The 26508-nt window shown below is 46.6% G+C and overlaps 1 long non-coding RNA gene across 1 annotated transcript; it reads right to left on the bottom strand.

Annotated features, from left to right (window-relative positions):
* LOC146869155 (uncharacterized) lies at nucleotides 1-21616 on the bottom strand. The gene is made up of 2 exons (XR_014976825.1): nucleotides 21479-21616; nucleotides 1-1009 (listed from the first exon to the last, which is right to left on the bottom strand). It is a non-coding gene; the product is annotated as an uncharacterized LOC146869155 (long non-coding RNA).
* Between the last annotated feature and the right edge of the window lie 4892 nt (nucleotides 21617-26508).

Below are 26508 nucleotides of genomic sequence, written 5' to 3'. Positions count from 1 at the left end.
TTGATTTTTTAAAATTTTATTCTCCTTTTCCCCTTGGAGTATCGCAGCTTCAGGGTTCCTCCCTCCAGAACCTCAACACTTATATATTTATATAAAGAATGATGGAAGGAAATAATTGAAAACAAATTTTGAAAAGTGAATGAAGCCATCCATGCTACGCGCAGTATGTGTTGACAGATAGTCACTTTCTCTGAAGCAGAAGAGGCGCTCCAGTATACAGAAGGCTAGAGAGATGCTTCAAGTGCTGGAGATAACAGCTGTTCATGTTGGTGCATAAACAATAGTGTGCTGCATGGCGAATCACTTATAAGTTCCTAAAGGCGAGACCTATTGGCTATGCCAATGCTTTTTTTATTACATGTTTGTTTTGGCGCCATTCTCATTCAAAGGGTATTTTTTTTTAATGAAACTACAATGTTTGTTGAAAACAGTCAATGAAAGTCTCAATTATAATGTGTGGTTGTCTGCAGATAAAGAAAATAATTCACATATTTTGACTGCCTCACGCTATCAGCGACTGACATTGAGTTCAAAGAGAAAGAAGAGAAAACAAGGGGAAGGTTGAAGGTCAGGGAGTACATTCTTAGGCCCTAGCCTCTTAACAGACTAAAGTATTGGAGCCCTGAATAGACTCCTCTCCTGTCACAGCGAAGGAGACAGGAAATAAGGTACTGATGCGCCAGCAGGATGTTTAGACTCCCTTTATACTAAACACCCTACTGGCGACATTTTCAAATGAAGAAACCACCATGAATAAAACAGAATCACAAGTTTAACACAAAAGGGTTCCAAGTGTGTAGCTTCCATGGACTACACTTCCCAGAGGGTCCCATAGTCCTTTAGGGATTTAAAGGTAGATTTAGACTTGGTTTCTTCTTGAATTAAACTTCAGACTTCTTTAACTTTGACCAATCCACCTTCGTGTTGAGGACAGGACATTGGAACAGTTCACATAAACTCTGGTTCACCCTGTTGTCAAATACACACTTCCATCCTTTGCATTAATTAACTAGGGATAAAAAAAAACAGAAAACAGAAGTTAGGAAGGGAATTCACAACAGTTATGAACATGCTAAATTGAGGGGTGGTGAATAAGCTTTAGAAAAATCTTTTTTCTGTGTGTGTAACTCTTGATAGGAATATACTATTACATAGTTGGTGATAGCAACTGTATTGCTTTGCTAATAAGTAAACATGAGATTGGATGAATCTGTATAAAACTTTAAAAAATAATACAAAGTTCATCTAATTGGTTTCAGTATGATTTGTGCAGATCTGTCCAGGTGGGAGATGGGTGGTCGAGGAGGGGAGGGAGTTGAAAAAAGAGCCCTTCGAAATCTTTGCTCTCCTCTACAGAAAAAATACTGAGCGAGATTACACTGAAATTGGCATTAAACTAAAACTTTACGCAGGTAAGAGCTTTTGCTTGATGTTGTGTAAATCCATTACGTAGTTTGAGAAATTTGCATTGGAAAAGGGGTTTTTACCAACCTCAATTAAGTTCAAGTACCATCTGCAGACCCAAGTGTTCAAAAAATGAACAGATCCCTTTGAGCAAGGATCTTCTTTCTCCTGTCATCCATTTAGAATCCGTTGCCTCAATATGAATCCAGTGGACCTGAGCATTGACTGCTTGGTCGCAAGAGAACCTTTTGTCTTGTGGCTCCATTACACAACACAGGGCACGATCCCTGCATCTTTAGAAAAAGCTTTGCAGGGCCACATAAGGAGTCGCTGTGACTACACCCTGACCCTCCAGGCCTTACTGAGTCCTGGTCTCCCTAGACACCAACAAATGTTTACAAATATCTGTCCGTGCTGCCCAGGCCACAGACTTATTTTGAGCATCATTTTGAATGCTATGTTGATGCCGTGAACTTAAAACACCCAAAATGGGGGCAATAATCAATGACCTACTTTTTGAGGCTGTGGAGGTATAAGTGCCATCTTGAAAATACCAAATCTGTGGCCATCGGTGCCACTCTGGGCATGTCAAGTCCACCTCCTCAAAATACAGGCCCATCCCACTACAGCAGAGATCAGCCATAAAGGGTGGAGTGCAGGGCTTGATTGAATGTCAGCTACTGCAGCTGATCCTGCTGTTCACATCCAAACGCCATGCACAGAAGGGGTCAGACATCTGGGGAGGGTGGAGCTCAAAGCCTGGTGGGAAGCTGTAGCTAGGCCATGTGACCGACCCCAGCTGTGCATGGTCAAAAGCCAAACGCAGCGAGAATCAGCTATATCCTCACTGCAGCTAGGGTCATTCATTGATGGTAGAGTGAAGGGCCTTGCCCGAGACCACACAGTGTGCCTATCCCTTCCTGCGTATGGAATTAATCATACACTACTTTATTCAATTTATAGGATTAATGGATCGTCTGCATAACTAACAATGGAGGTAGAAGAAATCCATGAGGTTTTGTATCGGAACCATGGAGTATCTGCTGAACCTATAAATAGTAAAAATAGTTTTTTTTTTTTTTTAAATTCATTTATAAAGTAAAGGTGGCTCTGAGAAGAGCCTTTGTGCTCATGATGTGTTTTGTGCAGAACTATAGGCAGAATTCGATTTATTCTTCAGGTTGCTGAAGATGATCCTGATTCTTTCTGCTGTGAAATATATTTCATCCCTTCTGGAAATTCCAGGCATGTGGAACTCGATGTCATTGTAGCCGGATCCTCTGCCATGCTACTGGATGTATGCTGAAAGCATTTTGTTGAAAGGTTTCCGGGGTTTGTTTATTTTTAGGCTAAACTGGTCAGAGTATATCTACTTTTGGGATTATAGACGTCAGCCTATACAAACGCTGGACACAGAGAAGAGATGCATTCAATCAACAATTCAACAATTGCTTTATTCGGTTAAAAATTTTAAAACCATCAAAGCACAGGACGATATTTCATAGTGCAATTAGTTGCAGTTGTAAAAATCTAATAAATCCACTAACACAATACAGATTAAACACAATTAACAACATTTCATGAATAATAAATGATACAATACAATTGGCGCATAGTCACAATAAAAAGTATATCATCCAAGTAAATCTGCAGTTTTTACAGATCCCATAAAACCATTACTAATTCATTAATCCACGTTCTCCAACTATTAAAACAATGCTAATAAAATATGGGGACGTTACTAAAAGGACTGCGCTCTGTTTCTACACCTAATAGCCCCTGTAATGTAGCTGGCTACCCCGAAACAAACCAGTGGTGACCCTAGCATTTGCAGATAAACCAGTGCGGGCCTCACTTGCTCAAAATTACGGTTCTTGAAAATAGGAAAAATAAATTTATTTCGCTGCAAAGCGTAAAATTTACAAAAGAATACCAAATGCAGCGTGTTTTGTTCTGAGGTGTTATCACAAGGACAAGGCCCCAGGGTTCCCTCTTTAAAAAAACCCTTAGGGTAAGCCAAAAGCCAGGGAAGCATGCCATGCTTGAACCTTATTAACAAAAACAGATGGAATGGTTTGTTTATGTAGGTCAGGTATGGCTGGATCTCTCTACCTATACTTAGCATGACAAACCTCCTGACTGCCGGCTTTCCCAGTTCCCCTCCTTCCCTCAGTAACATCACTCGACTCAAGAACTGAGTCTTAAAGGCCTTTATTTCTACTTTACTCAACGCGCTTGGTTTATCAAACAATTCGAGGCAGCCAAGTGACTCCAAGTTAGTTTTAATATATGGAAACCATGGGATAGACATGGCTTTGTCAAGAGACAAACAATCTTGGATAATAAGTTGATTTAGGTTCGGAGGTTGCTGTGCCCAAACTCTCAACCAACCTAGTAATGGAGCCACAGATATTTGATCGATAAGATAACCTACCCCCAGATCTTCATGAATATTAAAAATAGGAGCAGATGGGGGGGAGTGACAGCATTTTCCGAAAAAAGGCATTTTCTACTGATTGGATCTCTGTCGAAGCCTTATAACCCCATACCTCGCTGCCACATAGGGCCATGGGAACACACTTAGCTCTATATATCTTCATAAGAGCGGGTAGGGGTTTACATCCCAAACGTTTTGCAAAGCCCAACAGCGCTCCTGTCGCCCTAGCAAGAATGTTCTTTTTCTGGGCGCGTTGCATGACCCAAGTTCTCCTGTCATCAAAGACAATTCCCAGATATGGGAAGGTCTGCACTTTTGTGAGCTCCTGCCCATTACAGTAGAATTTAGCCTTTTTCGCCCTCCCACAACCGATTGACATGGAATGTGATTTTTAAAAATTTATTGATAAGTACAAAGAGACCATAAAATCATTAAATCCGTTTAAAAGGGCTTGTAGGCATCTCGCGGTTCTTGCCAGCAGAACCGTGTTGTTGGCATACAATAAAGCGGGAATCAATTTTGGGCCGGCTCTGGGAATATCCTTGCTGGTCGAAATTAAAGCCTCACCCAGGTTATTAATGTAAAGCGAGAAAAGCAGGGGGGCCGGAATGCACCCCTGTCTTACCCCTCGCTTTACCTGCCAAGCTTCTGACAGACTCCCGTCTTCATTGTAGCGGACGACAGCAGTAGTGTCCTCGTGGATAAGCGCCAGGAAGGATATCAACCCCGGGTCAAGCCCCAATACCACTAGGGAGGCCCATAATTTTTGACGATTTACAAGATCGAAAGCAGTGGACAAATCCATAAATGCTAGGTGTAAGTCCCCCTGTTTAGCGACCGTGTACTTCCCAATGATAAGATGTAAATTGAGGCATTGACCCACAGTGCCCTTTCCTTGTCTAAACCCATATTGTAAATCAGAAATTATGGATTTATCTTCCAACCAATTTGTTAATCTAACAAGAACTACTTTACCCATTATCTTCATGGCAGATTTCAAGAGAGAGATGGGCCGGTAGCATGCCAGATCTTCTCTTGATCCTTTTTTGAATAATGGTACTATAACTGCTTTGCCCCATGACATAGGAGCACCCGCCTTTGATACTGCATTAAAAGCAGAAGTTAAAATCTTTGCCCAGTACCTTGAATCTGCCCTATAAAGGTCCACGGGGACACCGTCCGGACCTGGTGCTTTACCTTTTGACATTGTCTCAATGGCCTCCAGGACTTCGTCGTCCTTAAAATGAATTTTTGAGGCCTGTTTAATATCCCCGTAATTTACTGGGTTAAGTTGTCGAATTTCAGAATAAAGACCACTAAAGTGGGCCACCCATCTATCTGGTGGGATAAGACAGTCTCTCCGGCTCGTCAAAAAGTGGACAATTAATCACCTTCCAGAATTGGATGCTATTTTTCAAAACACTTGCTTCTGATAATTCATCCCATGCCATATTTCTTAACTGGATTTTCCTTGCCTTTAATGCTTTTTTATAGGACCTTCTTTCCTCTACGATCTTACTCGAGTCTTTTCCACTTTCTTTCAATGCCGACAGGAGTGCGGAATGAGCACTAGAGCAGGCATGATCAAACCAATTTTTATATTTCTTAGGCCTTGGTCTCCCGTGGCAGGTTAAATTACCCACTACCTGTTTTGTAATTCTCTCGAAAGCACCAAGGATTTCCACTGGTTGCGACTCTATTGACAAACATATACATAAATCCACGAAATTACTATTGTACAAATTCTCAAGGAAATCGGCCGGGGTGATAACATCCCATCTCAAACGTCTTCCCTGATTTTTAGAAACTAGGTTTAAGTTAGAAATCGTAGGCGGTGGATTAGCCCTCATCAACGCCTTAATATTAATTTCCATGGTGAGAGGATTGTGATCACTTAAAGCATTTTGAGTAACACAAAAGGCACCTATAAGATCCTTCAGAAGACAAGATACAAAAATATAATCAATCGTGCTATGATGGCCCTGTCCAGTGAACGTAGGGACAGGAGACAAAGAATCTTGTACAGGAGCAAATAAGTGAAGGGCAGATACAATACTCTCAAGGTACATCCCTCCCTTAGAGTGTTCAAAATGAGTTACCTCTTGAGGGCAAAGATCATAATTAATATTTTCAAAACAATTGAGATGACATACATGAATATTAAAATCGCCAAAAAGTAAAAGAAAATAAGGTGTAACATTACTTGCATCAAACTCGTCCATGAATGTAAACAGTGCTTTTAGGTGCTCCAGTTCATCAGACCTAGTAAATGAGTTATAAAAATTCACCACTAATAATGACGGCAAATTGGCACCTTCAAGTTTAGCCGCCAAAATATTTGGAGAACTGGTTGCTAACAATTCTATACTATACAGTAACTTGAGGCTAAATAATAACAAAAGACCCCCCCGGGATCTCCCCATAGTGGAAGGCACAGCGTTTTTATTAAAGGACTGATACCCGTCCAAATAATAGTGGTCTTTAGCCTCTCACGTTTCTTGGAGGGCAATTATATGGTGGGTAGAAAGAAAAGCCTTCCAATTAATATCACCTCTTTTAGATCGCAAACCGGCAATATTCCATGATAAAGTCCTAATTTTGTTTGTTATTGGGGTTGCCCTCCCATGCCCCATCTCTTTTGTCACGATATTCTCCGAATTCAATGAAAGGAGTTGAAAATCAACAACCTCACTATTTACAGGTACCGTGGCAGTCAAATTACCGGTTATGATGGGAGGAACTATTTCTCTCCCATCCGCTTGGGCCTCCACGGAGGTTATCTGGCTAATTCCTTCACCATAAGCTGCCTTTGGGGGTAAACTTCTGTCGCCAAAGCCGTTAAGGTCAATACTGTCTTTCCCAGCCAACACCATTGAAAATGGAGACCCAGAGTCATTAGGAAAAAACGATCTAGGTTCATTATTATGGGCCTGAACACTAACAGCACTGAGTCAATCATTGACATCTAAAGTGCTAAGGACCTCATATCTGTTACTAAATGCCAATGTCCTACTCGCAGGGACAAACTGAGGGATATACCCGCTGTTTCCAGTAGACCCCAAAATGTGAGGTGGATAAAAAAAAAACAACGGGAGAACATTAACATAGTCCTGATGTAATCTGATCGACCCTGCCTGCCTTAAGATGTTAACTACTAAGTCAGGAGAGCTAAAGCTCACTACAACACAGTCACCCTTCAATGACTTGTTGGTCTTCCCCACCCATGGAACCCTTCTTACCATTTTAAAACTTTCAAAGAGGTGGCTCCCCAATACTGTATTACCAGCCAAGAAGTGGAGGGCTTTATTTTTTAAGGAAGACCAATGCTCTTCCCTACCATCACCAGTTTTCGGAACGTTTGCCAAAATTACAGTGTAAGGGCAGGCCTCCGGCGGCAAATGCAAAGGTCGTTCCCTTGATGGATACTCAGCAAGAGAACTTACTCTCCCTGACGTGCCCCTAAGCCCCGAACTAACACCACCGTTAGCTCCTAAAGCAGGTTGAGGAGGATTTATGGGGCCTACAATAGGAGTCGTCATGGACTCGACTGGCTCGGAAACTCTAGTTGCTACTACATTTAAAGAGTGCGTCTCGGGTGGATTTTGCCTTGGCATCGATACATCCTGACCCGCTATGTGACGTTCGATGAAAGCGAGTCTGTCGTCAATCTTGTTGAGTCTATCCATAACTGGCAGTATAATCGCTCTCAATCGCTCATCCATAAGCTTCAATAATTCAGTCGTCTTAATTCCCGTAGTAACTACTTCCCTCTGATCAATACTCTCGTTACACCCATGACTCTTGTCAACCGTGACCTGGGCGGCCACACTACCTTCCTGACAGTCCAACCCATGTACGGAATCTTTGTTCCTGGGTTGTTTAGCTTGTTGCCGACTTCCTTTTGGGGCATTATTAGCTTTTCTTTTCCCCTTAGCTATTTTAGTAGCAGCGACAGGAAGGGCCTGAAGCTGCCTGGTACGTGTAACTGGCGGTGAAGGAAGAAGACTAGAGGTAATCAAAGAAGTGGGAGAAATAACAGGGCTGGGCTCTAACCGAAATATGACATACAGGCTGTAAGGCACCTAAACCTAAGGTAGGATCACCAGATTGTTTAACGAGATTAGACTGGGATAATGGCTCCAAAGATAACCTCCTTTCCACCATTTCAATTTCCCTGGAAACGACAGTTTCAGCTTTTTTCAAAAAAGCGTCTAATGTCCCCGTACCCCCCGTTGCAGAGCACTTACTGTTACTTTTAGCCATGGGTAATAATGAACAGGAGCAATACTCGAGACTTGCTATGTAACAACTGACGGAAAGACAGGAACATGCAAAGAACAACACACCTCCACTTCACACTAATCCTAAATGAGCTTATAGGTTAGAAAGCAGACCCAGCCTAACCTCTTCGGCCCCTTACGGCTACAGGCGTGGCCTTAAGCGCCTCCTGGCCTCCTGACGCACAACACCAACAACGACCTGTCTCAAGAACTACTGGGGAGCACAGTCCTCGCTGGCCGGCCGATTGGCAACGCCGCAAATCTATGTGTCTTTCTTCGGGCAATAAGGGGGGTGGCCCAGCCCTGCCTCTGACGGCCACAGACGGCCCGCACTTTGCCCGGGCATAGCCCGGCGCAGCCCGCGCGCGGTCCCGCGACGCGGGGAGTGGAGTCGGTTATGAAGCGCCTCCGGGCGCGAAAGGTGTTGGAGCAGCTTCCGGTGGTGGGCAACCCGGGAGCCTGAGATTTGTAGTTCACTCGCTCCCTCCCCACAGCGACCGCGAGGACTACAAGCGCGGCGGCGGGAGGGAGATTCGAGCAGCAAGAGCGCCAAACCCGGGAAATCTGGAGGTAAGCACTGGATTTAAACTTCGGCCCCAAACGGTCTCTAGCACCCGCTCCGCCGGGAGTGAAGTCGGTTATGAAGCGCCTCCGGACGCGAAAGTTGTTGGAGCAGCTTCCGGTGGTGGGCAACCCGGGAGCCTGGGATTTGTAGTTCACTCGCTCCCTCCCCACAGCGACCGCGAGGACTACAAGCGCGGCGGCAGGAGGGAGATTCGAGCTGCAAGAGCGCCAAACCCGGGAAATCTGGAGGTAAGCACTGGATTTAAACTTCGGCCCCAAACGGTCTGTAGCACCCGCTCCGCCAGGAGTGGAGTCGGTTATGAAGCGCCTCCGGGCGCGAAAGTTGTTGGAGCAGCTTCCGGTGATGGGCAGCCCGGGAGCCTGGGATTTGTAATTCACTCGCTCCCTCCCGACAGCGACCGCGAGGACTACAAGCGTGGCGGCGGGAGGGAGATTCGAGCAGCAAGAGCGCCAAACCCGGGAAACCTGGAGGTAAGCACTGGATTTAAACTTCGGCCCCAAACGGTCTCTAGCACCCGCTCCGCCGGGAGTGGAGTCGGTTATGAAGCGCCTCCGGGCGCGAAAGGTGTTGGAGCAGCTTCCGGTGGTGGGCAACCCGGGAGCCTGGGATTTGTAGTTCACTCGCTCCCTCCCCACAGCGACCGCGAGGACTACAAGCGCGGCGGCGGGAGGGAGATTCGAGCAGCAAGAGCGTCAAACCCGGGAAATCTGGAGGTAAGCACTGGATTTAAACTTCGGCCCCAAACGGTCTCTAGCACCCGCTCCGCCGGGAGTGGAGTCGGTTATGAAGCGCCTCCGGGCGCGAAAGGTGTTGGAGCAGCTTCCGGTGGTAGGAAACCCGGGAGCCTGGGATTTGTAGTTCACTCGCTCCCTCCACACAGCGACCGCGAGGACTACAAGCGCGGCGGCGGGAGGGAGATTCGAGCAGCAAGAGCGCCAAACCCGGGAAATCTGGAGGTAAGCACTGGATTTAAACTTCGGCCCCAAACGGTCTCTAGCACCCGCTCCGCCGGGAGTGGAGTCGGTTATGAAGCGCCTCCGGGCGCGAAAGTTGTTGGAGCAGCTTCCGGTGGTGGGCAACCCGGGAGCCTGGGATTTGTAGTTCACTCGCTCCCTCCCCACAGCGACCGCGAGGACTACAAGCGCGGCGGCAGGAGGGAGATTCGAACATGAAGAGCTCCAAACCCGGGAAATCTGGAGGTAAGCACTGGATTTAAACTTCGGCCCCAAACGGTCTCTAGCCTCATTCACTTTCGGAAGATTTGTTTGCTTTTGAAAAATAAAACAACACTGTGAACTGTGCCTAAAGCGTTCCCTCCATGATGCAGAATCATTACATCTGGGTGTGCACATCGATAAATGATGCCCACCAAAGCTAGAAGTTGACGCCATTTCTTTTCACAGATGCCAATGCATGTACAGTCAACATTAGGCAATCCTATATCATTGTTACCACCACATGCTCTAGCAAAAAAGTGACCCTCTGTCCAGCACTAACTCTACAGCTGGAGGTCCTGTGAACCTCAAAGAATAAACCGCAGAATGAAAAGACTTCACCAAAAAGCAGTGATTTGAATAGAATAACATGTTTTTAAAGTAAGTGCATTAATAAACAGGAAACAAAATGTTAGCTTACAAATAAAGGTGCAGTGAGAGTTAGCCAATAGATTGAGTGTCTTGCTTCCTAAGAAATAGTTTCACCTTCTCAGCTGTGCAAGTGGACACCATGCATTGGAAAGCATGGTCCTTGCAGTAGTAGGTTTAAACTCAGAAGGTGATACCAAGTCTACCAAGGATGAAGAACAGGCTGTGCAAGGTGAACGTTTGTCCTGACTGGAACCTGGGAACATGCTCTGATATTGTGATATTGGAAACTGGTGTATAGAAGAAAGGGGCTTTATATTATTGTGTAAAGATATTAAGGGTATGTCTTGGGGTAGCATTACATGATAAAGCTGAGTTTAGTTCACAGACTGTGGAGTGGTTGAATTTGCTTATTAAGGCTTTCATTTGATTACTTTTAAGACTTTCTAGAAAGGTTTAGAGCAATGGCTCTCAACATGTGGTTCAGGAAACCCCTCAGAACTGCACGAAACCTACTCAGAAAATGAAATAATACTAGCTGATTAATAAAGTGTTTATAAATGAACAAGCAAAATGGAAAATGGAAACGCATACATGTTAATGTGAAGAAATGTGAAGTTGGAAGCTAAAAAGTGTGTTAGTGTCTAACGAATAATTTTGGGAGCAGTGCAAGTGCATCAAACAGAATAAAGTATCGGCGATGGCCTCCAATGAATTTAGGCAATCTCCGCAAGTGCATCAAACAGAATAAAGTATTGGCGATGGCCTCCAATGAATTTAGGCAATCTCCGCAAGTGCATCAAACAGAATAAAGTATTGGCGATGGCCTCCAATGAATTTAGGCAATCTCCGCAAGTGCATCAAACAGAATAAAGTATTGGCGATGGCCTCCAATGAATTTAGGCAATCTCCAAACTTCCCATTAAAATGAAAAATCATGATTTTTTTATATTTGTTTCTGAATTCAATAAAATATTTAATCATGTGTATATTTGATGAATACTTATTTCTGTATTTTTGTGTATTGTTTTGCGGTCCAAATCAGCAAAATTGCTTAGTCCAGTGTACAGGGATTCCAGTAATAACTCAGTTGTGGTCCCAAAATTTCATTAAAGAGTATGTGGGGGGGGGAGGAGCCAAGATGGCGACCGGGACGGCAGCGTAGGCTCCCGGCTCCGTGAACCTCCGCACCCCGCACAGATATCCTGCACGAGATCCTTAGCCTGCGCTATCTACCCGTGTTGGTGAACGCGAGCGGCAACCGGCCGTGTGACCCCGAAGTTTCTGGCAGCGGTACCACCGGAGAAATGTCCGTCTGAAGTTTGCGGCCTGTGCAGCCCCGGAGCCAGGATCTCGAGTGAACGCCGTGGCCGGGCGGCAGTGCAACAACAACGGCCTTTGGTGACTGGGTGGGGTCGGACTGCCGGAGTGGTGAGAATGTCGGACTGCGCTTCGCCGTGGTCGCTCCTACCACTAAGCGTAGCTGAACGAGTGCGTGCCTGAGGTGGCAACTACAGGACTCTCCGGTGATTGCTTCAGCCTTCGCCGGTGAGCTGCCCGGACGCCGCCCGTAACTTGTCCCGATTCTTGCGGGCTGCTCCCGGATTTTCGCGGGCGCTGGTCCGTGGTGGGGACGACTGTGGCCCGTGACCACACACCGGACACATTGCTTGCCTGCCCTCGGAACCCAGTTACCAGTGCCATGGAACCCGAGGCGCTTGTGTCTGAGCCCCGGTCCCGATCTGGGATGGATCTACCCAGCGGCCATTTTGGTATGCCAGAGTCCACCATCCTGTACACTGGGTTGCAGCAGGATTGGGAGGGTGTGACTCTGAGGAGCGTAGCGGAGTGAGAGCCGTGAGCTGTACTGGGGTACGGTGACCTTCTCGAGGCTCTCGGTGCCCTTCACTCCACCCTGATTCACGGAGCCTGGGTGTTGGGGAGCAAGCTCGATGGAGTGACATCAGCGTCGGAACAGTTGCCGCCTGCCTATCCCCAGGTACACTGGGACTTCTCACGCCGCGCACGGGGGGACAGTGTCGTGGCCGCCCCTGTGCATAGTGCACACCTGGACTCTCCGGACAGTATATTAACGTGCGATCAGCTGGCTGTGGATTTGGTCTGTTCCGGAGGTTTCGGACCTGAGCGGGGGGGGGGGGGTGGCCTTGTCCCGTGCGCGGTCTCCGACGACCCAGGCGACGTCCAAGCAACGGTCGCCCGCCCTGGCTGATTCCGCCTTCCTGGGCCTGGTGTGCAGCGTAAATCCTGGCTCGGCATCGGGAAAGACGATCCTCCCTAGAGCTGACTGTGTCGATCTTCAGAGCCCTCTACCCTACCGGTGTGTGTCGCTTCCTGAGTTTTATTGGACACTTCTCTTTCTGGTAACATTGGACATGGCACTGGGACGAGGGGTATGCATGGGTGGGTTTGCAAAGAGTGGCCAAGGATGATGCTGACCCTTCCGAGGTGGTCACCTACTAGGCGGGCGGGCTCGGGAGTTGTGTGCTCTCACGGCGTAAGTGTTAGTGTACCAAGTGCGTAATGCTCCTTACTCCTCTTTGACAGGGTCGATTTTGTGTTCTTTATTGTATGCTTTATGGGAAACCGTGTGGTGCGGGAGGGAGGAGCCGGGGGCGTGTTTTGCAGGCCCTCCTCCAGTTTATTAATACTCTCTCTACCCCCCCGTCTGGTGGGGGCTCCTTTCCCACTTCTTTTCTCTGTTCTTCTATATTTCGGGTCTGGTTCCGGGGCGACAGGCACACTGCTGGGGGGGGGGGGCCGTACTCATCTGCAGAGGTGCAGGGTGGGGGGTTGGGGGGGGGATCCTTTAGTCTTTCACCTCTTTTTTCTATGGCCTCCTTTTCTTCTCTTACTCTTCTTTGTCTTTTTCTGGGTTCAGCATGGTAGTACTCCTTTGTTGTTAATCACTGCTGTTTCCGGAGTGCCATAATTTCCGTGGAGTTTCCTGGGTCTTGGGGCAGGGGGTTGCAGGCGCAAATGGCCGTGTCATTCCTCCACATCCTGAACTTACTGTTTCAGCGCCATTGCTTAGATAGACTGCTGTGTATTGTTTACGTTCATCGTTCTGCCTGCCATTTTTCGCTGCTGGGAAACTGTTTGGCACCTGATCCTTCCATCCTTTTCTATTATAAAATGCAAACCTTTATTATCCTGGTCTCCTACCTGGGCTGTTCAGAGACTGGGAGTATGCTAGTGTCGAGATTTTGCTCCCCGAGGTACTGACTGTGATAGACCTGCTTGCTGTTATTCTGATTGTTTAGCGGCCGGCCCCGGGGGTTGTAGGCCCATATGTGTAATTGCTTGAAATGTCAATAAAGGTTTTCAAAAAAACAAAAAAAAAGAGTATGTGGGGGTCCACTGAAGTCAAAAGGTTTTGAACTACAGGTTGAGAGAATCTGTAATTTGAGTGCTACTTAGGTTTTGCGCCAATGATTCATTTTCTTACATTATTATCAGGGATGTATGATGTATTGTTAATGTTAAAGATCTTTACTAGTCAAATTAATAAGATAATAAACTTGGAGAATTAAAGGAAAACTAACTAATGTATTTTCGTAGCAAAAACTGTTGACCATTGTTAACCTGTAGAAATATAGCAGTAGGTGCATTAACTTTACAATAATATACTTTATAAAGAACATCAAGAAATATTTGGCACATGCAAGTTCTAGGGGAATTCATTTATGGTGTTTTAAGACTTAGGGCCAAATTATGATGTCGGGCAGAGCTTCCCGCCCGACATGGTAGGTTTACAGTCTGACCGCCATATTAGGATGACGGCGGTCGGAGGTAAACCTGCGGGGGATGCCAACGTGGTTCCAATGGGCTCCTAGAGCCCATCGGTCCGTCCGACAGACCGCATAATCTTATAATGATGGTGGCACCACCGTTGGGATTATGATGTTGGTTTCCGACAATATTCCATGTCAACCTTTCTGACATGTAAAGGCTGTCGGAAAGCAACATTGGGGGCCCCTAGCATGGCCCCCTTCCCCTCTTACCCTCCATAATGGGGCCTGGGGCACCTATGGTGCTCCCCTAAACATCCCTGCACAGTGTGGCAGGCTCTGCATGGTGCAGGGATGTTTCAAAACCTTAATTTCTCAATGGGCGGTTGCATCACCATACAATCAATCAGGGATTTATATACCGCGCTAATCACCTGTGAGGGTCTCAAGGCGCTTAGGGGGGTAGGCGGCTCCGGATCAGTCGAAGAGGTCTTGAGGTCCATCCTGAAAGTGTGCAGGGTCTGGGAGCATCTGTTGTTCACCGGGAGCTCGTTCCAGGTCTTAGCTGCGATGTAGGAAAAGGCTGTACCTCCGGTTTTGTTTCTGCGGATGCGGGGGACTTCTGCCAGGGCGAGGTCGGCAGAGCGGAGGTATCGGTTGGGTGCTTGGAAGGATACTCTGTCGTTGAGGTATTTGGGTATGATGTTGTTGAGTGCTTTGTAGGCGTGGGTGAGGAGTTTGAAAGCGTACTTTCTGTCTCAAATATTAGACTCAAAGGGGCATATTTACAAGCAGGCGATAAAAAATTATCGTTGCGGCGATAATTTTATCGCCTAATTAGCAAGGTCACGCTAACGTGTGAAACCTTGCTTTAGCGTGGGAATTTCTAACGCCCAGCTTTGCATCTCTAGTGAGATGCAAAGTGGGCGTTCCTGACCTAACATGACAGAAGAAATGTCGCTAAGCGACATTTCTCCTATCACCAAGCCCCACGCTATGAAGCATAGCGGCAAGAAAAGTAGCGATAACCTGCTTCAGGACTGACTTAGCCATGATATCCTATGGAAGGTGGATATCATGGCTAATTTTGTGAGTCCCTATCAGCAAGCTAACGCCACACGCCACACGCCACACTTCGTGAGATTATCGCTGGGTTTCCAGCGATAATCTCACGTTAGGCAGTTAGTGCTAGGATTCTTATTGCTTTTGAGATAAGCGTTGCTAATAGCACGCTATATCAGTGATAAAAATCCATGCTAGCCAGCGATAATTATCCTAGCGCTAAGTGCACTGAGCGATAATTATTGCCGGTTGTTGCTGATATGCCCCAAAGTTCTGTTACAGCTTTTGTACCTTAAACTTTCCAAATCATGTTAACATGACCGCTACACCTTATGCACGGTGTTGTACACTCTTGGTTCTCGGTTTACAATCAGTTTACGTGTGAGTAATTCAGAGTTGTAGTTATAAGTGGCGTGCTAAAAATTGTGATGGGCTTTGCTGGTCGAAGTGTCTGCATGTAATTTTAATTATCAGTTGGTACTAGACGGCATAGGCATAGTGACGAATAGAATTATTGCTTTCACAATACACAGTTTATTAGGTCTCGGCTAGCGAAGGCTGCGCTTGCGCAGTCTCACTGGCGAGATTTAATGACCTGGAGAAGAGGGGCTTGAACCCGCCCCTCTTCTCTCCTCTTCTCATTGGCTGGCCTCTGAAATGCAGGTCAGCCATTGGAGAAGATGTTTGTCTCTCCAAACTAGCCCCGTCTCTTTGCGATTCGGGGGCGTGTTTTTTTCGAATCTTTCTCTGGGCGTTTTTTTTAATAAACGCACACAAGACAGCATGTCGTGCTCACGCTGCCCACATGCGCCAGTCGGCTCTCTGATTGGTTGGCAACTACCAAATAAGCACTGTGATTGGTGGACCTTGTCAACCAATCAGAGAGCCTACTGGCGCGTGCAGGCAGCGTGAGCAAGACACGCTGTAGACTTGCGTGGTTGGATGCAGGGCTGTATTCCGTGTTGACGAAAATGCGTGCCCAGGTAGGTCTTCCCCTCCTCGCCGTCGCTCTGCATTGCTTCGGGCCGGTCTAGGGCCCGCTGCAGGCTCTGGGAGCCGAACTTGCGCAGCGCCTCTTGGTTCCAATTCCACTTCCCCACGCCCACCTTCTCCCCCCGCAGTGTCTATCGCCCCCGCCCCCCCCCCCACACCCCCAGGGATCTCGGTCAGGTTTCAGCTCAAGTATTTCCCATCCCCTGTCCTTCGCTTCAGCCTCCACGCCCCCTCACACCGCACCTGTATGATGTCGAAGACCCGGTGCTGCTCGGCGTACACCCCCAGCTCCGGGGGCACCTGCAGGGGTCGGGTGCAGACGTCCATGGGGCCGGTGTCTGGGTGGGGAGGGCGAGGGCAGAAGCCGCCTTCAAACTTCAGCACAGAGTGCAGCCGCTAACCGCCCCTAGCAACCGTCGTCTCCAAGGACTCTGCGACGTCATCAGCGTGCGCCACGGGAGCCGGCGGGAGCGGAAGAGAGGAACGAGTCGAGGACCAGAGCCTGGAGGCCAGGCAGCCTTAACCTCAGGCGGCGAGGCAATCTAGATTCTAGGCCGGCCAGGGGCTCTTCAGAACAAGCCACGCCGGCTCAGTCGATGGAGACCCAGCCTCACCTCTCCAGCCCTGTCCTTCCAACTATTTCCAATCCCCCACTCCTGTCTACCCCTGTCTCATAGTCCATCACAGGCCCCTGCTCAATCCACCACCAGTCCAGCCTCTCGATGCACACCCATGCTACACTTCAGCCACACTCCTCCGTAGCGATGGTTGCCCCCTCCTCAGAGAATAAAGTGCCCATTTGTCCATTTGTCCACACTGTGCAACTTCCCCTCCACCACGAGCCCAGCCTCGCAGTGTAGTGCAGCCTCCTAGGTCCAGCATCAGCCACTAGTGCAAACTCAGTCTAATCCAGCCCCTGTCCTCTCAATAAAGCCTAACAGCTATTCACCACCCCTTCAGTGCAGCCTAACAGATATCTACCCTTATCTTTAATCTGAAACTCCCTACTGTGAGTGGCGTTTTTCTTTCTTATTTCTTTATGCTATTGTATATAGCAGGAACTCCAGCCGAAAGTACAAGAGCGCTATACATTTGCACTAGTTACATTATAGAAGGTCACATTCATTTTGGTAGGCACCGGGGAGATTGAGTGATTTGGCCAGAATCACAAGATGTTGAGCCTAATGCCAGACTCGAATCCAGTTTCAAAGTTGGCAGCTCTAGCTGTTACGCCACATCCTCTATACTTTCAGGCTAGACAGAAAAGATAGACGTGGCATGGTTACATGTCTGAATTTATCCATGCTTATATGTTGAGCGGATCGGGCCAATGTTCATCTGGGGTCTTTTACCCAGCATGCCATCTTAGATGACCAGCCATATGCAAATCACCCTGCTCGAGTGAGAACAGTCCAGCAGCTCTGATTGGGGCTCGCCTGCTGTGTGTAGCTTGGTTCCAGCGGCACAATTGTATTGTAATTGCATTTATATAGCGCTTACTACCCCTGACATGGCGTCGAAGCGCTTGAGCACAGAACCCATGGCATACCCTTGCCACTTCGGCCGGTACATCAAAGACACAACATGAGATGGGATTGAAGAAGGCTTGTAATCCGTCTAAACCCTTGCTAGCATTCCTACTCGTCACACTCTTGTCCCCCATGCATTTCATTTTCACTTAAAACCCATTCATATGCAAATCAGTCTTGACCCTGCTCCAATCGGAAGAGCCCAGCGGCTGGGACTCTGCTTGGAAGTCCGCCCACCAGGGGCTAAGTGAGCCCCTTCACTCCAACGCGCCCCAGCTCCCTTAGATGCTAAAATCAGGAGCCTATAATGACAGGATTATTAGGGAACATTGGTCCGGCCCACAGCCAGATAGGCCGGGAAACTGCGGCGGGGCCAGCTACCAGCAAGGATCAAGGCGCGCGGCCAGGCCGCCCTCTGGAGACGGCGTGTGCTGGAAGAAATTCCAGGTCTACCCCACTCTCTCGACTGACAAATTAATAAAACAATGAACATTAAAACAAAGTTACCAGGCTTTTGCTAACAGACGGAGAAGATGTGTTCTCCAAATTAAAACGGAACACTTCCCGAAATATTCTTTTGCGCCATTTAATAAAATATATTGAACAAATATGTAATGCAAGACATACACGCCCCGGTGCCTGGCTGATCAGTGTGAGCGGAAGGAGCCGAGCTGTAAAATGTTCAACTCGCTGCTCGGAAGATTCCAGCATCTCAGTCAATCTCTGCTATTTGCACTGAGCGCCAGCGCCAAGCCGTGTAAGGCGGCTTCTATGCGCCAGCTCATTTAAGAGCGTGGCGCAGTACCAGTGTTGTTACTCGTGCGGTCAACGGAAGGTCAAAGGTCACCTCAGTGGCGTAAGGCAAAATGATGGGGGTTGCCCTGCAGAAGTGATGAGGGACCCCGGAATCTCCGAGACTGCACATATGTTCGTTGGCCTTGGCCTGGATGGGGGTCCCCTGAAAGGTTTTGGAGCTCCCGGAAAGGTTGGTGGGAGGGAGGGGGGGGAAGATGTTCCTGCTCCGCAGTGCCCTGCGTTACTCCACTAGTGCACCTACGTCACAGGCTTTACATACATCTGCACACATTTGGACTGGGCTGCTGACGTAGGGAGCAATATACAGAGGTTAGAAAAAACCTAAACTAGGGTCTGTGTAACTCCCACCTACGAATGCACGAGGAACACATGACTTACGACTGGTAACCCTCTATCGGGTCCAGGTGGGTACTTTATGGAACCTCAGATCTCTCCTTTACAATAATCCCAGGCACCAGACTGGGTCCAGTGTCCGTGTGCTGGGAGATGGGGCATGGACTCCATGGTGGCCTGAGGCCACAGGAGAACGGACAGCGCCGATGATATGATATACTAGGAGCTATTTATAGCGCACTGTCACTCATGACTGAGCATCCTGGCGCTTGGACAGCAACAAACACAGTAAACCACCACCTAACACATAAGAATGTAGTATGAAGAACCGAGGAGAGAAAGCTGAACCTAAAACTCCGTCGGTCGAACGCCTACAGGAATCAGACAGAGAAACAAGCCACGTTTTGGGACGTTTCCTGAAATCCGTTTAACTCTTGGTAAATCTGAAAGGGACAGGGAGAGGATTCAGATGTTGGCCCCCATTACAGACAGATTCGTTTAGGGTGTGAAAACAGGGATGGCTAGCACATTAAGGTGGGAAGATTTCAAGGTGACTTCTATTGGATTGTCAATTATTACCTTTTTCCTATTTCACAGTTATGCCCTCCCCCCTCTAATCATCTTATTGTGTTATGATCTTTTTATGTGGTATTATGTAAAGCTCTTTGATTTTGAGTCTAGTACGCGCTATATAAAAAGCTTTAAATATAGACACACACTGTATGCACACCTCTGTGAAGAAAAGAGCTAACCTGCTTTGTGCATCCCCAAAATATGTACATATAGGGTGCATCGGTAAGGAAGAGGGTTTTTTACTAAAACACCCCTCTTCCTTATTGATGCACCCTACATGTACATATTTTGGGGATAGATGGGTGAAACATCCCCCTCACGTTGTCAGCACCCTGTGGGAGAAAGAAAGGGAGCATTACTCTGTTATCATGCACACATATGGGGAGGTTGAACACTTTACACACTTTTTAGGCATAGGAGGGTTGGAGCAATCCCTCACAGAAACTGTAGGCACACCTCTGACGGCTGAAAGCATTTAACAAACCCACCTCCAGGCTCCTCACCCTTCAAAGAAATCTGAAGACTGGATGAAGTATTGCATTGAGAAAACATAAGTTGAATTGAATTCATGATTGAAGAGGACAAGAAGGGTTAATTATCTTACATGTTTTCCAAACCCGCTCACTCTGCACGCATTTTATATACAGTAGAAAAAACTTAAAACCCTTCTGTTCCCTAAATAAACCCCCCTCCTCTCTCCCCCTCAGCAGGACTCAATATTAACAGCGCGGGGATGCCCTCGGGTCACCAGGCGCTATACAAATTGCTAAATAAATAAAATAAATAAATAAAATAGACGGGCAAGCAAAGGAGGAAGTGGTAAGGAGATGTTTGTGTGTGCCTCTTCATTCGTATGAGTTTCCAGAGTGTGGGCATTGTGTTTGTGTGGGCACTCATCTATGCATATTAGTGTGTTCGTAAGGATGTGTGTATATGCGTGCTTTGCGGTGAATGGCTATACCGGTTGTGTTTGTGTATTTAGAGCAGACGATTGTCACGCCATAATAAACACCTTTTAATAACTGTGTGTGTGTGTGTGTAGGTGGCTCTATTTGTGTGTGGGTTTCTCTATGTGAGTGGCTCTCTGTGGGTGGCTCTGTATGTGTGGGTGGCTCTATTTGTGTGTGTGGCTCTGTGTGTGGGTGCAAATGCAATAGGTCTCGCATTTGAGAGTCATTAAGCTATTGACATTGTAAATAACAATGCCGTTTCTTTAACCCCTCCCCTGCTCATGACGGAGCCATTCCGTCATGAGCCACGGTTGCCGTGTGCTCATGACGGAGTGGTTCCGTCATGCCGCGGCCGTTGGCGGCCGCTCCGCCCACGCGGCGCTAATTCCCCGCCTGTGCGGGCGATTAGCGCCATGGGCGGAGTCATGACGGAACCACTCCGTCATGAGCACAGCTCAACCGTGGCTCATGACGGAGTGGCTCCGTCATGAGCACAGCGCCACCGCGCTGCCCCCCCACCCCCCCCCCCCCAGCGCTGCGGCGGAATTCCCGCCGCAGCGAAGGGGTTAAATGTTTTAAAAAATAAAACATAAACAAAAATAATATCATGAGCAATGCCAATAGCTCTAACTTTAACAATGTGTAGTATGCTGCTCAGCCAGGATGTGTGTGGTGTTAGAATGTTGAAGTTAGAATGTTGGAATGGTTTGAGTCAGTTGGTCTATGGGCTGAGCAGCATACAGGCTGCTCCTGGTGGGGCTCGTTATTTATATACTTAAATACCTGTAAATGCCGAGACCATTGCATTGTAAATGCTTGTTTTTATATGTTCTGGGCTCTCTGACACGTTTCTTGACTTCTTTCCCTAGATCTGTTATGATTACGCAAAAATCCACTAGGTGTCACTGTTGTCAAAGAGTTCACGTTTGCCTTTGGCCTTTCGTAGTTCTGGTATACACACTTGGATGGTATTTTGTTGAAAATTGTGTGGAATTGGTATATCTTCATACAGCGTGAAACTACCAATGCTTAATGTTTGACTGTAAAAAGAGAGTGGGGTACTCCCCTATGTATATGATCTCCAGCACGTATCCTTCTTAAACAAAACACAGGCGCAAATCACATGAGCACTCCGTCCACTTCTCTCATCATCTGACCTTCAGCCAGTGTGCGTGTTTCCTACCTTGACCTCACGTTGAGGGCAGGCTTGAAACTAGGCTCCTCAGCGCTCGTGGGGAGTAGATGCAATCCTCTCAGCTCTACCTGTCGTTGGAACACAGCTCTATGCACCGCACTTCGGTAACGTTGCGTTTTGTCCCCGTAACCATAGAAACAAAGGTACAAGATGGCTGCTCGACGTTACGTGACGTTGCGCGCTGACGCGCAGAAGGCCCTTCTCAGATCAGGGGTGGTAGCCAGGACAACGCAAAGACGCTTGGCTCGTGGAAGAGTGTCGCCGTCTTTACGCGAGTACCCACGAAAATTCTACTACGTCATAAGTGAGAAAATAACTGCGCAGCAGAAGGAGCTCTATGACCAACAACGGTAGCGGCAGCGCCGGGCAGGATTTCTCACCTGTGATTAGGCATTGGACAACTAACCACACATGAAGCAGTGTCAAAGTCCTCCTGGTTAGTTTTTCCTTCGTTTAGTTTGTTTTAGAAAATTACTTGCGGAAGATTTCTTCCAATTCTTCTTCTTGTTTTGTTTTTAGTTACTTGCGGCAGGTTTGTTCTTATTTTCTGGTGTTGAACAGGTTTCTTTACTTCTTACTTCTTTCCGCAGTTAAATGGCACGCAGTCTTGGGTCCTTTGTTCGAGGTGTTGCTCGTGCTGGGCTGTGTTTCCTCCTTGGTCTGGTCAGCCAAAACGTTGCTAAATCGTCGCCAAAATGTTGTGAAGAAATTTGGGGGCATATTATCAAGCACAGCGTTAAAATTATCGGCGCTTTAGCGGCAGAAAACTGCTGCTAAAGCGGCGATAATGGGCTTGATAATATGCCGCAGAGAATTCCAATAGAAGCCCATGTTGACACCAGAACATGGGCTTCTATGGAAATTCTCAAGGGCATATTATCAAGCCCATTATCGCCGCTTTAGCGGCAGTTTTCTGCCACTAAAGCGGCGATAATTTTAACGCCTGTTTCTTGACAATATGCCCCCTGGATGCAAGTAGCAGGAGACTTCTTGGCAGTTGTAAGATAGGTATATTATGTATCTTAATTTTTATTTATTTTTATTTTATGCATTTTTATATAGCGCGGACTTTACCCGAAGGTGTCGGAGCGCTTCACAATAGGAACAATAGCGTTACATGAGGAGAAAATTACAAGTGAGCAAGTTACAAAAGCATACAAAGTACAAGTAGAGGTAAAATACTGCAATGAATGGCAGACACTAAAACAAACATTACGTTACATGAGGCAATGGTGTCAGTTGTGAATTTATCAAAAGCAAACAAAATACAAGAGGTAGCAAACAATACTGTACAAACAAACTTGAGATACAGCAGAGCACTACACCTCGCCAGCTGACCAGACAATCAACTGACAAGTGTGGAACATTCAAGTACAACGTAGAATGTAAACAGGAATTCTGGGATGCTTAGTAAGTGGGAAGATAGAGGAAGGTCTAATGACCGCAGGTGGCCATTTTTTATTTTTTTTTGCATCTTTTATATAGCGCGAACTCGACCCGACGGTATTGGAGCGCTGTACATGAGCACCGTATTTACATTACATATTCAGGCACGGGGAGATTAAGTGATTTGCCTAGAATCAAAGGATGTGCACACGACCTCGAGGCTCAAACCCTGGTTTCCTGCATCAAAGTCGGCAGTATAAGCCGACGGACCACATCCTCTTGAGAGGAGCACATGTTTACTACACATCCTCCTCCTTTTATCTAGAAATTTATTACAGGAGGTTTCAGAACAAAAGCTCTGGCACACCGTGAGTGCCTATCTCCTCTGGTGACCCAAATTTTCTGGATGAACTATACTGGAGAGTTAAAGTGTAACACTTTGTGTGTGACACAGGCCAATTTGAGTTGTATTCTGGCTTCATACGGAAGCCAGTTCCGCGCTGGTGCGGAGAGATGTGGTCGAATTGTTTTGAACCTGTTAAGAGTCTTGCGGCTGCGTTGAGACAAGCTTTTAGGGGAGCTGTTGAGATCTTGGGTAGGCCCGGGAGGGTTGAGCATCTATACTCGATCCTAGAAATAACTAGTGCCTGAACTGCCATTTTAAGGTCCGAAGAATCTAGGAATGGTTTTAATTTTCGCAGGTAGCTCAGGTGAAACCTTGCATTTTTGGCCAGTGTGTTGATGTGGGCTCTCCTATTCAAATTCTTGTCCAGTGTGATTCCTAGTGATTTGCCTGAGTCCACTATGGTCGGGGTGCAGTTCAGCGCAGTGATCGAGTTGGTCCATTCCAGTATGTCAGTTGAACTTTTAGGAGGTGAGATTAGCAAGAATTCAGTTTTTTGCACATTCAGCTTGAGCTGGTTGCTAGCACGCCATTGCACAGTTAGCTTTAGAGCCTCATTGATTTTGATCTCTTCTAGGGATGAGATTTTGATGTAGATCTGTGTGTCATCTGCATACATGTGGAAAGAGATGTTAGCAATACGCAGAATTTCGGCTAACGGTTCCAGACAGAGGTTAAAAAGCATATGGGAGAGAGTTGAACCTTGGGGAACTCAGATTGTGATTGGAGAAGGAGTTGATAGCTTTCGATTAACTAAGAATCTTTGGGAGCGGTTCCCCCAAATCCCATCCTATTTTCAAGACGTTCTAGTAACTTCTCATGGTTAACTGTGTCGAACGCCGATGATAGGTCCAGAATAATTAAGAGACACTTTTTGTCTTGGTCTAGGGCTACAAGGGCGTCATCTACTATGTGGAGAATAGTAGTTTTAGTGCTGTGATCTGGCCTGAAGCCTGATTGGCATACGTCTAGCAGTTTGAATTTGGCGACGTGTTGGCTAAGTTGTTGTTGCTCGCATTTCTTGAGAATTTTAGCTAGAAGCGGAATATTGGATATACGTCAAAGTGTCCAGTTCAGCAGGGTTCAGAGTGTTTTTTTTAAAGATGGGGATGACTTGCCCAGCTTTTAGAGAGTCGGGTATGGACCCTTGAGTTAGAGACCCATTAATTATTCTGGTCCAAATCGGTATGATAAATTGATTGGTTGCGGACAAGCAGTTGGAGGGGAGCTGGTCATAGAAGTGGTTGTTCAGAGTAATGAATGCTAGGATTTTTGACATGATATGGTCATTGTATAGGTCGAAGGTAGACCAGTGAGCTTGGATTTTGGGTGCTGACTGGCCGAGGTGAGTAGAGACGTTGGTTTGTGTCGCTAGAGGAAGAGAATGGGCGCTAGCGGCGGAATTCAGCACATTTTCCAGGGAATTGATTTTGGTTGCAAAGGAGGAGAACACATCACACTTTATTAGGGATTTAGTTACTTCTTGAGCGCTTTTTGCCAGTTTGTTTAATTGTTGTTTTACCATTTCAAAGAGCTTGCAAGGTCTATTTTCAGCGTTCTCCAGTTCCAGTCTAAAGAATTATTTTTTTGATTTGCGAATGCTCTTGTACGCATTTCTGGTCTTTCTGAGGAGTTTAAGCTGGGGGGAGGAGGGGTGTTGTCTCCATTTCTTTTCTGTTAGGTGGAGAATTCTCCTTTCCTTGTTTAGAGCCGCATTAAACCAGGGATTTTTGTCTTTAACCTGAATTCTTTTTAGTTTAGCCTGAGGAAGAGAGTCAATTATATCCACACAAAGAGGGGGGACCTAGGAGCCATTAAAGATCCAGTGTCCATGCTCCTAATGCATAAATTTAAACCAACAAAAGGACACTGTTCCTAAAGCAGTTGACCCTTTTTTAATCTCATCATTTGTTTGCACGCACACATTCTTCTTTTTACCCTCATTGGATCCACTCCCCACACACCCTCATGCACAATCCGGCAGTCCTATAAAAGATCTCCGATAAAGTGACCCTTCGGGGAGCCTGTAGGGAATTGCAGCGCTAGCCCTACGAGAAGCAACTGCCCGATGATGAAGCATGACACCTCTCGGGTGTGTGAGGGCATTAGAGGACAACAAGTGTTCTCCCCTTACCTGTGGGTACTCTTTAACTAGGGTTTCTCTGTTCACATTTCTTTTTAAATGCACGGGTGACTTTTTGCACCCTTAAGTATGGGTTACTTTATGCACCCTGCTTTAGGAACAGTGTCCTTTTGTTGGTTTAAGTCAATTATATCCGACATTGTTGAGTTGTAGTGCTCAGTAAGATCGCAAACATTAGATAGCTTAGGGGGAGGGGGAGATCCTCTCGCATCGAGCTGCCAGCTTCTCATAGTCTAGGTGTTTTGTGTCCCTGAGCCACATTTTTGGTATCACTGATTGCACTGATCTTTCCTTATGTACACCCTGTATTCGGAAGGTAATAGCGTGGTGGTCTGACCAGTTGCAAGGAGCAACTGAGGTTAGCCTGACCGTCATTTCCTTTGAGATGATCCAGTCCAACGTGGAACATTTCAAGTGAGTTGGTAGAGTGCAGACTTGTGAGAGTGATTGGTTGGCTAAGAAGTCTTTAAGGATCTTGACCTGAATGTCATTGAGGTCATTCCAGTGAAGATTGAAGTCACAAAGGAATATATCATTGGAGTGGGGGGAGACATTTGCTTTAAAGATTTCCATGAGGTCTTCGATAAATAGAAAAAAAAAGGTGAGTAGCAAACCCTCGAAGGTTGGGTGTGTCCCCTGGGCACTGGAGTATCGATTTTTGTAATAGTTTCTCAAGTTCATTTCAATAAAGTTTCTTGACGATTTGTCAATGGTTTGAGTTTCATTTATTTATATCATGAAATTCTTTGTCATTTCAATGATGCATCGCATTTACCAATGTCACAATGTTACATGTCCCAATGCATTTCGGCGTTATGCCTTCTTCCGGGGAATATCTAAAAATGAATGATACAGAGGACTATATTATATGCGTCTTTCTATTGTCTGTCAAAAGCATGTTTAAAAACGTTGGTTTGACTTTTCTGTGTGTTGTAGTGCTTATCTGATGCGCGCGTTGTGACTATCTATTGATCGTGTGATGATATTGCAAAAATATCGACATGAAGTCGGGAAACGATTGTAGATATGCAGTGAAAAAACTTAAAATAAACTCAAAAAGCCAAACGTGTTTGTGTGTGGTTGAAG

The sequence above is a fragment of the Triturus cristatus genome, chromosome 1_1, assembly GCF_964204655.1.
Source record: "Triturus cristatus chromosome 1_1, aTriCri1.1, whole genome shotgun sequence".
Taxonomy (NCBI): domain Eukaryota; kingdom Metazoa; phylum Chordata; class Amphibia; order Caudata; family Salamandridae; genus Triturus; species Triturus cristatus.
The sequence above is the reverse complement of the archived record's forward strand: the minus strand, read 5'-3'. Positions and strand labels throughout refer to the sequence as shown.